At 40.4% G+C, this 16,100-nt stretch overlaps 1 protein-coding gene across 1 annotated transcript in view; it reads left to right on the plus strand.

The window, feature by feature from the left end:
* Nucleotides 1–10,797: 10,797 nt before the first annotated feature.
* The window catches only part of MARCHF3 (membrane associated ring-CH-type finger 3), a 145,947-nt gene continuing 140,644 nt past the window's right edge, over nt 10,798–16,100 (plus strand). The window contains exon 1 of the mRNA XM_080681487.1: nt 10,798–11,148. The gene's annotated coding sequence lies outside the window, so the exon portion shown is untranslated. The remainder of the gene's footprint in view (nt 11,149–16,100) is intronic.

Here is a 16,100-nt window from a genome sequence, read left to right on the forward strand (position 1 = left end):
TGAACTGAGTGGACAGAAGCCCAAAAAAACACCAGACTTTTTCTCTTAGATTAACTCCACAGTATCTTGTTGTTGTTCTTGGCTTGACTGAGGTTATTATTCTAGTCTAGAGTGATGATTCGCAAGCCTGGCTGAGCATCAGAATCCCTCATGGAGTTTTTTCAAGATACTAATTATCCAGGTCCCACCTCCCAGATTACGATTTTGTATCTTGGGTATACGGCCAGGTATTCACATGTTTTAAAAGCTATAAAGGTGCATCTGATGCATAGCCAGGTTCAAGAATTCCTATTTCAAAAGTTGCCCTGAGGTTAAAATAATTCATTTTATAGAGCATGTATGAGCACTTTACTCCTGGAGAGTATTTTACTTATCCTAGGATAATGCCCATTAATATTACCTAACATATATAAGGCACTTTTTGTTTGGAAAGAGTTTTGTAGTCATCTTTTATTATCTAGGCATGCATGCTGGGTGACCTTGTACCAATCACATAATCCCTTCATGTCTCACATTTCCTCAAATGTGAACTGTAGGTAGTAATTCTGACCCATCCTCAAGAGGTATTGTGGAGATTAATGGAGGACTGTAAAGCACACAAAAATATTTACATGCATGCTTATTAGACAGGTATGAAGTCTTAGTCACTGTCTTTTAAAATGAAACAAATACCAAAATAAACTATTAAACAAGCCTTCCCACAACCTTCATTGTCATCTGAAAGATCCTTTCCCAGCTCCAAAATACAGCAATTACCCCCCTGCACCAAGACTAATAAACAGACATAATCTGCAGTCACAAAGAAAACAGAGCTAATGGATGGCAGCAAATATATTAAGCAGCCCTGAAATGGAGTTTAACCTCATTTATCACTCACAGTGCAATTAGACATTATATCTATAAATACACTCTTCTGAAAAATATTTTTTAATATTCTTATAAAACATTTGTTCATGTTCACACAAGTCTTTAAGGTGATGCTACATACTCACTGTTGATATTAAGTCTGAAGTTGTTTTCTAGTTTGCTGACAGTTTTTACATGGCTATTAACCTCTTCTCATCTCCCCCACATGGCTGAAAGAATATATGGTCAAAGTAAGACCTTGAGACCTATCTCAGTTTGGGGGTGCATGAGAATGGAAAGGCAAAAGAAGAGCCTCCAACCTCGGAACCAGAGACAGGTCTTGTATGGATGATGACCCTCAACCAAGGTCTCATTTACATTATATTTTCAGCTTCTTGGAAACAAAAGTCAGAAAACAGACTTGGATTTTCCTTTTTTCCATTTTGCTTTGAAAGGACCACAGAATTTCAAGGGCCAGGTCCAATTATATATTCCAACTCATTTACAATTGAATGATTTCTGTGACTCTGAAGGACAATTAATACCCTCACCCCCACCACAGCCGATTGGAGCCACACATCCTAAGCAAGCATGACCTTTCTGGGCTACTTGACCTTGATCATACTCTTTCCCCTTTGTGCTTCAAAAGGTTTGGGATATATTCCCAAGGGCAGCTGTCTGCTTTGATTAACCTCAGGACCTGCTAACAATTAAATGCTATTAAACAAATATGTATTGAGTACATACATCTATAAATAATACTGTAGTGCTAACTGTGGAGGCTACCAAGAATTCCTAGAGATGCTTACAGGATTGCTATAACTCAATAATCTTGGGTCCTTGAGTCAGGTGAAGACCAACAACCTCCTCACAGGGACTCCTAAAGTTTGGTCCGTGGACATGCAGGTTCCCTGGGGACTCCTAGACTGGCCTTCAACAGAAATCAACCTGAAATGTATTTAACTTCTCACACAATGTTTTTCTACCTGCAATATCCTATTAGACCTCCACCAGAATTCAGAAGCTCCTCTGAAAAGAGCCTCAATGCAGGGAGCCTCATTGGTTGGGAAAATTATTTATTTTGCATAGTTATTGTTTTTTAAAATAAGATTAATTTCAGCATGTTTCAACCTTAATAATCTTGGAGAGTCACAGCATTTTTGCTGAACATCTTAAAGGGAGAAAGAGCCACATTGGCTTCATTTCAACAGTAAGGAAAAATTAATGCTAATACATACCTTCAATGGATTCCCTTAGGTATCCCAAACATTTTCTTCTATCAATATGGAAAATCCCCAGAAGTATGCATTATGAATTTTTCCTCTGGAGAGATGCAAGTGGTTACTGTAAGTTGTATGATTTCCTCTGAGTCTCATTTAAAAAGAAATTTTTTTTGTTGTTGTTGTTAATCCTCACTCAAGGATATGTTTTCCATTGATTTTTAGAGAAAGTAGAAGGGAGGGGGAGAGACAGAGAGAAACATTAGTTGGCTCCCACATGCGCCCCTATCAGGGTGGAATCAAGCCTGCAACTGAGGTATGTGCCCTTGACTGGAATCAAACCCAGGACCCTTCAGTCTGCGGGCCAACACTCCATCCACTGAGCCAAACCGGCTAGGGCCTCTGGGTCTTTCAAAGTCCTGTTTTCTCTATATTTCAAGGTAAGCATCGCTGCTCTGAAGATCTAAAAGGCAAGACATCATGAATTAGTTCCATTGCTTTCCTCTGTGAAACATAGGCCACCACATTTCAATCCATGCTCTCCTTGAAATCAGATGGCATTTTAAGGGAGAGAAGAAATCAGGTACAATTTTCTGGTCTAGTGCTTGTTTTACATATTTTTCACAGGGTATCTTAAGAATCTTAGATGAAATTTAAGCATCCTTACATGTTAATTTTACTCCCGTTTAAAATTAAAAGGAAAAAACCACCCAATGAAGAAACATTCAACCTTTTGCTCTTGGATCTTTATGATTTGGGACATAAAATATAATCTGGGCAAAGTCAAACAAGATACTGGAGGTTTGAGAGACAAGGAGAATGCTTTGTATTGAATTTAGAATTTTGAAATGCCCCACTTTGGGAGTTTCCCATTTATCTTCATGCAGAAGGTCGACAGTGGCTTGTATTTTTTGTGGTAGATATTTTTTTGCTCTAGAGGAATATTTCTCTGACTGATCTTGGATAGGGAAAAACAAAAACAAACAAACAAACAAAAACCTACAAAACCAGAGAAGTGCCCTATTTAGTAGAATTTTCACTATTTTAATTTTTATGTCACCTAAGTATCTACCTACCTCCTTATAGCATCTCTTTATTTTTATAGAAAATTTTAAATGAAGTTAATTGTTTCCTTTCTAAATATTATTTGACGTGTTAACAATAATACTTCTCTCACTTGTATTTTAGTCCTAATGATTAACAGTAAAAATGCTACTTAGTAGTCTGTACTTGGGAAGAAAAAGCTATTTCTTGATGGGCAAAAATCAAACTGAGATGGAGACATCATAGGTCACTTAGATAAATGCGTTAGGTTTCATGATAAGGGGAAGGGATTAGGAATTGAATTGACTGAGATTCTGGTTTAGTGGAAAAACTAATCTGAGACCAGAGTGTATTAAAAATGCTCACATTGTTAAAATGTCCATTTTTAACTACCCAAAGCAATCTACATATTCAGTTGAATTCCTGTCAAAATACCAATGGCATTTTTTACAAAAGTAGAGTAAATAATCCTAAAATTTATATGGAACTTCAAAAGACCCAGAATAACCACAGCAATCTTGAGAAAGGAGAACAAAGTTGGAGGTATCACACAACCTGATACCCACTTGTACTATACGGCTATAGTAATCGAAACAGCATGGTACTTGCATAAAAACAGACATATAGATCAATAGAACAGAATAGAGAACCCAGAAATAAATCCACACCTATATGGCCAATCAATGACAAATGAGGCAAGAATACACATGGGGTAAAGACAGTCTCTTCAATATGTGGTGTTAGTAAAACTGGACAGACATATGCAAAATAATGAAACTGGATCATTTTCTTATACCATAAACAAGAATAAACTCAAAATAGACTAAATGTTTAAATGTAAGACCCCCAAACCATAAAACTCCTAAGAAAACATAGGCAGTCAACTCTTTGACATTATCCTTACTACTTTTTTTTTTTTTTTTGATACGTCTCCTCAGGCAAGGGAAACAAAAGAAAAAAAATAAACAAATGGGACTACATCTAAAGAGTTTTTGCATAGGGAAGAAAACCATCAACAAAATAAAAAGACAACCTGCTGAATAGGAGAAGATATTCGCCAATGATACATCTGATAATGGGTTAATATAAAAAATACATAAAGAATTCATACATTTTAACTTCAAGAAAAGCCAATTTAAAAATGGGCAAAGGGCCTGAATAAACATTTCTCCAAAAAACACATACACATGGCCAATAGATATATGAAAAGTTGCTTAACATCACTAGTCACTAGGGAAATGCAAATGAAAGTCACAATGAGATACCACCTTACACCTGTCAGAATAACTATCATCAATAAATCAACAAACAACAAGTGTTGGTGAGGAGGTAGAGAAAAGGAAATGCTATCTCACTGTTAGTGGGATTTCAAATTGGTGAAGTCACTACGGAAGACACTAAACATTCAAAACAGAACTACCATATGACCTATTAATCCCACTTTGGGGCATTTACCCAAAGAAATTCAAAACACTAATTTGAAAAGATATATGCCCCCTGCCCCCATGTTCACTGAAACATTTTTTATGATAGCCAAGATATGGAAACAACCTAAGTGTCCATCAATAGATGAATAAAGATGTGTTACATGTACACAATGGAATATTACTCAGACATGAAAAGGATAAAATATTGCCATTTGTGACATTATGGATGGACCTAGAGAGTATTATATTAAGTGAAATAAGTCAGACAAATAAAGACAAATACCACATGATTTCACTTATATGTGGAATCTAAAAAACAAAATAAAGAAATAAAGCAGAAACTCATAGATACAGAGAACAAATTGATGGTTGCCAGATGGGCAGGGAAGGGTAAAAAAGAAGAAGGGATTAAGATGTAATATGCCAGTTATAAAAATAGTCATGAGGATATAAAGTACAGCAGAGGGAATATAACTTGTATAGTGTCAGATGGGTACTAAACTTAGGGTGATCACTTCATAAGTTATATAAATGTCTAATCACTCACTATATTGTACACCTAAAACTAATATAATATTGTATGCCAATGATAATTAAAACCTAAAAATTTTAATGCTCACAAAACTAAAATTATCAAAATGCAGATATTTATTGTTAATTGCGTAGAAGAAACAGGGGAAGACACCCTTTGTCTTTCTTTTTGACCTGGAGCTGACAACTTTGGACATAAAATAATTCCCATGTTAAGAAATTAACTTTATTTCTCATTTACTTTTTATTTCTGGAAAAATACTGAGCTAGGGTGAGGGGCATTTATTAGATGGTCATCCTGAATACACTGTCCAGAATCTGCCTTTATTCTTCTCATAAGTATCCATGAGGAAGTCAAGAGTCTCCTTCAAATTCCACATCTATCAGTTATTAGCTACATGATCGTGGGCAATTCTGAATATCTAAGTTTTTTTCATTCACTTAAGAAGGGATAATAATATGTATCTCATTGGAATGATACATCTGAATGTTAGAAAAATGAATCTATAGGAAAATACCTAGAGACTATGCATAACCCTTGGTACATGTTAGAATAATGAGTGAATGGGAGAAGTCTGAGATGAGTCCAGTACCCATTGCCCACAGGTTAAAATCTGTATATTTAGCTGGGTATTCAGGGTCCTAGAAACTCTGCTCCTTTCTACTGTCCACGCCTTTTTCCACAATTTCTCTGCTGTGGTCAAACATTCTCAAATACATTGAATTTGCCCACCTTTATGTCTCTGTGCCACCACCTTCAGCTTCCATTTGCCAAAATTCTACTCATCTCTCAAGGGCCTCAAATTCCATTCTCTCCTGGAATCTTAGGGAATCCCACATTTTCCTCCTCTAAACCCTGGTCCTTGCTGTCTACAGCACTCCTGGAGATATAACCCACCTACCACTCATTGCCTCAACAGACTGCAACCTACTGCAAAGCAGAGGCCACATAGATAGAACTCATGTCTGTGCACTACAGAACACGGTGCCTTGCCAAGAGTAGGTGCTGAATAGACTCCTGATTGAATGAACGCACAATTTCTCACCCTGCCCCTGTTGTGCTCTTGGACAAAATACTTTGCCTCTTTCAATCTCAGTTGACTCAGCTGTGAACAGAGTATAACAGCATGGATGTACTCCCCAGGTGTGCTGAGAAGAATAAACCAATGACTGAAAAGCAATTTGAAAATGTAAAATGAAATGCCATGTATAAATGTTGCATAATCAAAATCATTTCCCTCTGTATTATGTTTTATTTGGCTTTATATCTTGTAATCCTTTGTAGGTGTCATAATTTCATAGATGCAATACCATCCACATTAGCACGTAAATTCTCTTGGGTAATAAATGATTGTGTGTATTATACCTCACAGCTACTTTTCTTGGCATACTTACATGTGAATCTGTCATAATGTGGGCTATTCATAATAAATAGTGACACAATTAATTTTTAAGGGATAATCCAATGATTTCCTTCTTTGGCTGGCCAGTTATCATTCCCATATTGCCAACTCAAGGGAACTAACTTCCATTAAACCTGAAATCCAGACGATGCACACTCTGTTTAGAGGCCAAATCGTCTAGGGACTTACAGTCTGAGACCTGGAAAGTGGTTTGGGGTTTTGAAGCACTACCTATTTTCTATGGCCCTTTTTGTCCCGAACTCTGAATCCTTCATTTGCTGTAATGTATGTGCTACCAAGTGCTCACTACACCCTAATTTCCTAGGTACCAAGACAAATTAGATTAACTCCCACATGAAAGCAAGGCAATGCTAGTTTAATATGCTATTTTCTTTCTTTTTTTTTCTTTTTTTTAAATATATTTTATTGATTTTTTGCAGAGAGGAAGGGAGAGGGATAGAGAGTTAGAAACATCGATGAGAGAGAAACATCGATCAGCTGCCTCCTGCACACCCCCTACTGGGGATGTGCCCGCAACCAAGGTACATGCCCTTGACCGGAATCGAACCTGGGACCCTTCAGTCCGCAGGCCGACGCTCTATCCACTGAGCCAAACCGGTTTCGGCGCTTTTTTCTTTCTTAATATGTTCAAAAAAGAGGTTGTCTATAAAATATTAATTTTTTTGGAATATCTTCAGTACCAAAAGAATAGTCCTTCTACATAGACAGAAACTCCAAGGAAGAAGAGATAGCAGCAATATCATAGGATGGTCATGAAGATCAAGTGAGTAATTAGATGAAAAGGCTTAGAATAGTGCACAGCACACAGTGCTCAATAACTGTTAGGGGTTGTTATTTTCAGTAGAAGGCCCACTATGAGCCTGACTCTGTGCTAGGAGTTACCTACAGCTTCTCGCTTGAGATTCATAACAAGCCAAGGAGAAAAAATCTGATCACCCTCTACTTCCCAACCCATTTGGCTTGGAGAAGCTAAGCAACTTATCCAAGGTTTCAAATTTAGGAAGCATTAGAAAGAAAGTCCAACCCTTGGTCTATAATATTTCTAGAGCCTATATTTTTTGTCCTGTTTCTTAGATTGCCCTACTGTTCTTATTTTTAACTTAGGTAGGGAGTCCATTTTTCCTCCCTGAGCACTTGATCCTCTCTTTCCAAATGGCTGTCTAATTTCTTAGTGTTACTCATTTTATTATGAATTAAGAGTATTTTTAATCTCTTCTGGTGGATTCCTGACTAATTTGTCTAGTTTTATATCAGGCCATTTCTCCAAGATGGTTCTAGTCTTTCATCAGACTTGTCCTCACATAGTGGCATTCATTTTTAAGAAGTTCAATGTACGTATAGTTTAGTTTTTCTTATATTTTTTCTTCTGGAGCATGTATGAGAAAAAATCCCACATTTTTGTGGAATGGAAGCTTCCCTTCCCCATCCATTTTTGTTATCACATTTTTATTTAGTTGAGCCTGGGACAATACTAGTATAACTCTCATATTGGGCAGTTGCACTGTCATCCAAATGCAATGAGATGTCATTGTTTTGTGATGGTATCACCCTGGTTGCAGATATTGTGCCAGAGTAATCTCTCTGTTACAAAAATATCTTCTAGTTGTGATATACAAACTAACACCACATTTTAATTTGCCAAAAATACCTACATGGTATTTTGTAATCTATACAGTAATTAGTATTTCAAAGCACCTTATCATGAGTTTCCTCTCCTATCTCTGTGAAGTTAACCAGAAGTATCACTGCAGGTTCACAGATGGGAAACTAAGATAAAGGAAGGTTTATGGCTTGCCCAAGGTCTTAGAATGAACCCATAGCATAGCTGGTATTAGAATCTGCTTTTTCTGATTGCATTTGTTCAAATTCTGAATAATTTTCAAAGTGAATATATGCTGAGAGAGGTGGTGGAAATGGGAAAGGGGAAAGTACTATTCAGTTAAGTAAAGCCTCCAAGGTGTTTGGTAATCAAAGAATAAGGACTCTGAGGGCCCTTTTCCCTCATTTCCATTACAGAATGAAAGGACAATAACCCAATGAGATTAAAATAAATAGAAATTGCAAGCATAAAGAGGAATTGTTCAGATCGCACTATTTTCCAATTTCAACATCATTTTGCTTTTTTCGTCAGTCAGCACTGCTATAAAAGTCATGCCTTTGAAATGCTTTGAACTGTTGTCACAGTGTCCTCCTTAAGGAGATAAACTCAGTAGACCTATTCTGCCACTGCTGTTTTATGGACAAGGAAGCATTCACCGTGGCTGCTGCTCAGATTAGAACCCAGAGCTCCTATCAGTCACACCCTACTGAAATTTAGGTTTCAAAATTTTGTTCCAGTGTCAGAGATGGGTGGCAGTGCCTGAAGGCAAATGTGCTCACTATATATAAAGGGGCCAGCCCTGCTTCCATGGTCCCTCTTCAATCTTCTCATTCCTAAGCCATTCCACAAAAATTCCTCATCCTTTAAGGGCTACTAATTTCTTTTGGGGAAATAGTAGAACTAAACATGACTTTTACATCCAGATTTCCATGGTTTCTCTTTATTTCACACAGATAGAATGATAATGAGCTCTCAGATAAGTAACAGATCTCATTTACCCTTGTAGAATATGGGGATGGCCCAAACTCAAGAGATTGTTAGGGGTTCTGGCAACCAAAGGAATGGGTCTGTGTCCGAGTGATAAGCTCTTGTCGAACACCAGTTATAACAGAAGACAATGTGGAAATAGGAACTCAGTCTAGATGTGCTCTGTCTCCTCCATGTCATCCATTCTATAAGGGAAAATGAGACCAGTTACTTATCCAAGAGCCCAGGAATGGTTGTGTCTATATGGAACAAACAGATGGAAAACCTTGGAAATTGAGATATGGAAGTCATTTGTTTAGTTCTAACTTATTTAATGAACAGAAATGTCCACCCTGACTGGATAGCTCAGTTGGTTAGAGCATATTGTCCCAATATGCCAAGGTTGAGGGTTCGATCCCCAGGCACGGCATGTACAAGAATGCATAAATAAGTAGAACAAATCAATGTTTCTCTCTCCTTTCCTGTCTCTCAAATCAATACATTTTTAAATTTTTTCCTATTTCTTTTTTCATCATCTAACATAAATACTGTACTACAGCAAGCACATTGAACATCCAGTGTTTGGATCCTATTACCAAGGTGATTTTTAAAATAATCATTGGCATCTGTAGAAAACCTTCACAGAGTGTTAATGTGATAAACACAGTTGGCAAACTTTTTCTCTAGTTATATCAGGAGTGGGGGAAAAAAGCCAAGAAAACATATTTTTCCCCTTAACCTCCAACCCAGACCTGGACAGAGACCTGGTTGGTATATATTCCATTCATGTGGTCTACCATCTAATTCCTTTGTGACCAAGGCCATTCTCCCAGGCCTCTCAGCAGCTAAGCGACTGTTGGAACTGAATGATCTCTCTTACAGGTACCAGTCATTTGGTTCACTGGGTGAGAGTTTAAATTTGCCCAATTTCTGCAACACTAACCAATTTTTTCAGGGCCTACTAAGAACTGTCCAGATTCTGATTTTCTTGATCTTTTGACAGCCTGCCTTATTTATGGACCTTTCCCGCACTGAGATGGGGAGCTGAGGAGACAGTTTGAAACTCAATATCCAGGCGGGTTCCGGCGCCTTCGATGCCCGCGCCCCCTTTTCGTCCTGAGGGCGAAAGTGCCAGGGCCTCTAGGATGGAGACGAGGCCCTGGGCGCCACGTGAGGATCCCGCTGCCAGTGGTGTGGCGGGCAGGCGTGTGGAGAGGCCGTGTAGTGAACTTGCAGAGAGGTTGGAGGTGTCAGAGTTTTGTTTCGGGGGTAACCACAGACCACAATCAGAACATTTTCCGGGCAGCCCAGAGTTCTCAGTTCCAGGCCCGGCCTTCGCGGGAGGCTGGACGACCCCGCGCAGGACTCACCCTCACTGGGTGTTGGTTTCCCCCGACTCCTGGGGCTGCTTTGAAGCAGCCAAATTCCGCGCCTCCTGCGGGCGCCGGGTATAGGTGTTGTCTACCCGGCCTCGGCCCGCGCTGCGGTTGTGTTTCTCGCTTCACACCGAAAAGATTCGCGGGGGCTCCGGCCTTTCTCAGCCTTTCGGGGTCCCCACTTTCCTCCGGAGGCGCCCGGGTCTCTTCTGCAGCCGCACCCACAACCCGGGAGCCTCACCACAGCCGTCTTGCCCGCCGCCGGCACCTCCCCCTCAGCCCTCCGAGGCGGCTATTGGGCCCAGGCGACGGGGCGGAGTCGGACGCTCGGCCCCGCCCCCGGCTTCCCCTGGCCCTAGCGCCACTACGATTGGCTGTAGGATCCACCAGTCACGGGTTGGGGCGCCCCGCCCTGCGGGGGCGACCCGAGGCTGGCCCCGCCCCTCCCGCCTCCCGGCCCCGCCTCCCTCCGGAGCCAGGTCTCCTCAGCCTGGAGGTCCGCCTCATTCGCTGAGCCAGTCCCTGAATTGTCAGAGCGCTCCGGGCGGCTGCTGAGCCGGGGCGGCCGCGGGCTGGTGGTGCTCTCTCGGAGGTGCCTTTCTGAGCCGATCCGCCCCGGTCCGCTAGGGCGAGAGCCGTCGCTGCTTCGGGGCAACTTGGGATTCAGGACCCGCAGCAGAGATGTTGCTTTGAGATCGGGACTTGGCGACCAGGGTGAGTGCTTGGCGCGCAGGCTGGCGGCGCCTCTCGGAGCTGTTCCGCGAGCCGGGGGACTGGACGCGTCCTGGGGCGCGTCGGCGCGTCTGTCCGAGGGTGGCCGCTGTGGGGAGCCAGGGCTGGGAGGGATGCACTCCTCGCCAGAATCCCGACTCCTGAACTTCTTGTTTCAAAGCGTCGCAACTGCCCGGGACGCGACTCTGCTTGCACGCGAACTTGGCGTGTGGTCTGTGCCACCCTTAGTTGCCCAGGGATGTGGCCCCTGGCTCTCTGCGGCCGTGGCACGCCTGCTGGGTCGGCCTCTGCGCCGCGGTTCCTAGATGGCTTGCGGACGGGTTCCTGAAAATTGAACCTGCGCCGGAGTCGTCGGCACTATAACCCCGCGTCCGCGTCTGATCTGGAGCCCTAGCCAGCGATCTTGGGGTTCGGGTGGGTCTTCAGCTGTCAGAGAACTTAAGTAACCAGCCAGGTTCTGTAGCTGGGGCTTCAGTGTTTTGCAGTTATTGGAAGGAAATGACAGCACGGATATTAAACTTTGGCAAGTGATTACTTTCTACTAGCACTGGAATCCGCATCCCTCACGAGGTGCTCGGACCTCCGCATCACTGCCAGGTGTGTCCAAAGACGTCGTCAGAACCAGGGGGAGCTCCTGTCTGTCCCAGTGCCCGGAGCCCCCGGGAGTACGGGACCAGACCGTGAAATGAACCACCAGGCTGGTCGAGTGGCGTTTGCTTGAGCACCTGTGTGTTTAAGTGATGAAGTTGTGACAGGAACTGACAACAGGATTTAAGGTTAAACCTGACACTTCATTTGTGACTCAGTCTGGGATAGACTTTTTTTTTTTTTAATCTTAATGATAAGGAGTGAAAACAGCTGGTTTTTCTGAGGGCAGTTACATACATGTATTTTATATTATGTGTGGACTCAATAGAATTTAATACAATATTTTCTTGTAATTCTTATTTGATGTGAAAGAGAGCTTGTTGAGAGTACTTGGTCTGGAGACTTGGGATCAGAATTTGGGAATATTTTGGTCTTTGAAAATATATAAAAGGGTTGAGATATATAGCTATCCATGTGTGTGCTTGCATATGTAGATATGCATATATGTGTGCGTACATATATGTGTGCGTATAAAATTGACAGGTGAATGAAATAGAAATATATGCAGAGGGAAACAACCTTGAACTTCCCCTGGGTGGAGAGATGGACCCTGTGATCTGTGGGGTGTATAATGAGTGTAAGCACGTCTGGATCTGCCTGGTCTGTCTGGGTCAGTATATGTCCATGAACTTTATGAGCATTCAGTTCAGTACCATTCGGTGCAGATTCCACGTTCCTATTTTACAGCCCTGCAGCCGCCAGCCGGCCCATCTGTTAAAACATAACATGTACACTTCAGTGGGAGCCCTAGGATGGAGCGTGGGTAGGGGGCAACCCTTAGTAGAAACATGCTGCAAACAAAGCCTGCCTCTCAAGTTCTATTTTCATTCAGTATTCAGCCTGAACTTGTGATTTGGGTGAGGAAGAAAAAGAGTGTTTGACTCTTCAGAAATGGCAAACGGCATTTTGTGAAATAATTATAGCCATGATTTGGGGAGGGGGTGTTTATGGGAGAAAAAAAATCCCTCTAGGAAAGAAATGTGGTGCTTGTCACATCACCATGCAACACTGGTTTACTGCTTTGCAGTAGCATGCATTTTAGAATCTGTGTTCTTTTGCTTCTTAAGAGATGCATTATGACCGAATCATTTTGCACCAAAAAAAAAAAAAATCACTAATAGAAGTAAACAGAGCTTTATTGCAGAGGCTATTTAATCTATTAGAGTTAAGACTGCCTTACTAATTCCAATGAAATGTGTTTTTAGGAATTTATAACTTGCATATAAATTCATAGTCAGCCTAATCACTAGTTGCAATGGTTTACAATTTATAGTTTAAAAAAATAATAAAAGCCTTTATCACAAAAATTCTGATGAGTAAAAGGATATTGGAGGGGCTTAACAGCTTAATAAATTCCTGCAGCCAAATGACTGATACTTAAAAAAACTATAAATTCCTTTAATAGCATAATTATTTTTTGGTGACAAAATAAAGGCAATATTTTTGTGAAGCATAGTTGATATTTTCCCAATAATTTTATGCTCATAATTACATTTTAATAATGGTGTTCATTATATGTTGCAGAATAAACTGCAACAGTTCTTAAGAACCCATCACAAGAAGTATTGTTTTTATTTTTATGGTACTTAAACATTTGGGGGGAAATGTGCAAATCCCTAATCTGTCTTTAAATTGCTGATGGACTACATAGACATAATAACTCTCCTGCCTTGACATGAATCATCTGAGTCAATTGAGTTGTTCCTTAGAAATTCATTTTATAGGCTGGACTCCAATCTCTGGGATTCGAGTCTGGGGTGGGGCTTAGGAATCTGCTTTTTAACAAGCACCCCCAAGTGATTCTTGATATAAAAGAGCAATATCCTCTATAAGTTGATTTAACAAATATTTATTTCAAAATTTCCAGGTTACATTTACTGGCCTTGTGAAATTTATAGGTAACACTTTAATTCTCTGTTTTCAACAATGGCACCTTTTGTCCTGTGTTCAGAAGTGTTTTGGAAACCTCAGCTATCCCTGTTCCAGGTTAGCCCCAATTCTAAGGAAGTCTATCTGGGGAAGCAAGGTAATTTAAGACCCTGCCCCAGTCTTAGTCCTTCCATTCTCTACTCCAAGTCCAGTGGATCCCTGGGGTCTCCAGGGTGACTTTGCCAGTCCTAATTTACATTCCTGAGAATTTCTCCTTGGAGGTTAGATGAATCCTAGCCCTTGGGAACCACCTTTGATACTTTAAAGTTGTTCCAGGTTGGGGGCTAGAACCTCAGCAGGACTAGTATCAACTTATCCAAGGTAAAGGACCTTCTTGGGAAGCTATAGCTGGCTTGCCTCTTTGTCAGGAGTGTCCCAAGCCAACCACCCAGAGACCCAGGGGATCTTATTTTCAGAAAGTCATCTTAGAAGTACTTTGAGCTGTCCCAACTAATTGGATACATAGATTTTCTCAGCATCACAGAGTGATGAATTGAGAATTGATTGCCATCTCGCCTTACAAATCAGTGTAAATTTTAATTTATTAATTATTGCCAATTTGTGTTTTTTTAATGTATAGTTTGATACCAATGTTTAAGTTCAGTTCTCCCATTTCAGACTGGCATAATTCTCCATTTAAGACTCCTGGAAAAGGTTTAAAAGAGAAAATCTATGAGAAGTTGTTGCCCTTTCCTCTTTCTACCATCCAAGTACCTAAAAAACCAAATGACTTCTCAGAGGTCAGCAGTGCCCAGAATATTTACTTCCCTGAGGACAAAAGGATGTGGGTAGGCTGGGAAACTGAACTTGGATTGTTCCAGGCCCCTGCATCATTACAGGAACTTTTACAGAGCAATTTCTGTTTTAAGGAGCACTTGACAGGCATGTTTATAGGTCGCTTACCTTAATCCTTTGAGTACCATGATCTTTTCCCCCACTTTGTTACAGATGAGCAAACAGCAACCACAAAGATGACACCAATAACTGAGAAGTTGGCCTTATGTTTTCAATTGTTGTTATTTAGCATCGTGGTGAGATAATAAAGTTCTGCTTAGTCATTTATACCATCTATAGTTTTTATTTTTTTTACCTTTCCTAGCATTCTTTAGTATTGAATATAACCTTGGGACAGTTTTCTTTTCTTTTCTTTTTGAACAGTTTTCTTTATAAAACTAACCACCATATACTATGATCATTGGTTCAATGAACCTGACCTTAACCAGCCAGCCTTGACCCACCATGGCAAATAATTTGCTAAAGGTCACAGAGTACAATGGCAGTAAAGCCTATATGTTGAATTTTTTTTACTAATATTTTAGACCTGTACTGTTCGCCTGTTGAGTCATGCTGCTAATAATGTTTTTAGGCTGGCAGGATACAGTTGCTTATATTTCACTTGACCAGTTTCCGAATGATTGGATGAACCTAAAAAATTTTAAAGCCTAAGGTATAATTTCAGCCCCTGATTATGCAATGGAACTGATTTGTGCTAGTTAAAAACAACAGTAGAATGCTACTTTTCTTGAAACTGGGTCATAGGTCATTGCAAGCTTCTAAGCAACAATTTTGCAATTCTGGTTTGGTTTTGGTTTGGTTTTGGGGTTTGGGGGGTTGTTTTGGTGAGGGTTTTTGTTTTTTGGTGGTATTTTTGGCCATGGGATACTTGTGGCAAAAAGAATTTGACAAATTCTTTTCAAGTTTTGACCTTCCTTTCAATATATCCTTATGCCCATGGAAAAATCTACTTACAAAAAATTCACTTTTCAAATCAACCTGCCCTTGTTTGTTGGTTGGTTGGTTGTTTTTTTATTATTATTGATTTTTAGAAAGAGAGGAAGGGAAAGGGAAAGAGAGAGAAACATTGATGGGAGAATGGAACATCAAGGAGCATCGATCAGCTGCATGCCCCCTACCGGGGATCAAAGCCCAAAACTCAAACATGTACTCTGACCAGGAATTGGACTGGTAACCTTTTGGTGCACAGGATGATGCCCAACCAACTGAGCCACACTGGCCAGGGCAATTTGCCCTTGTAACAGTTCCTAATAGTAAAATTTTACCATAATTCTCCTCCAAAATTCTCCTTAAACTCCTGCCTTCACTTGGTGGTGGTAGTTTTTGTTATGTTTTGCATCTAGTAACATCTTCTAATATAGAACAGGTAGTGAGATATAGAAGTTTTACACTGGTTTTAATTTTGTGGATTTAACTGTAACAATAGTAAGGAAAAATAAAAATAGGTATAATATTAAAGTTATGTTGATAAGTGTATCACATTAGATAATCCCAGCTTAGAGTTTCCATGGGAAATTTATGAATGAAGTGACAGATGCACTCATCTGTGGCTGTACAGACAC

This window comes from Plecotus auritus (assembly GCF_963455305.1).
Source record: "Plecotus auritus genome assembly, chromosome: 7".
Classification (NCBI taxonomy): domain Eukaryota; kingdom Metazoa; phylum Chordata; class Mammalia; order Chiroptera; family Vespertilionidae; genus Plecotus; species Plecotus auritus.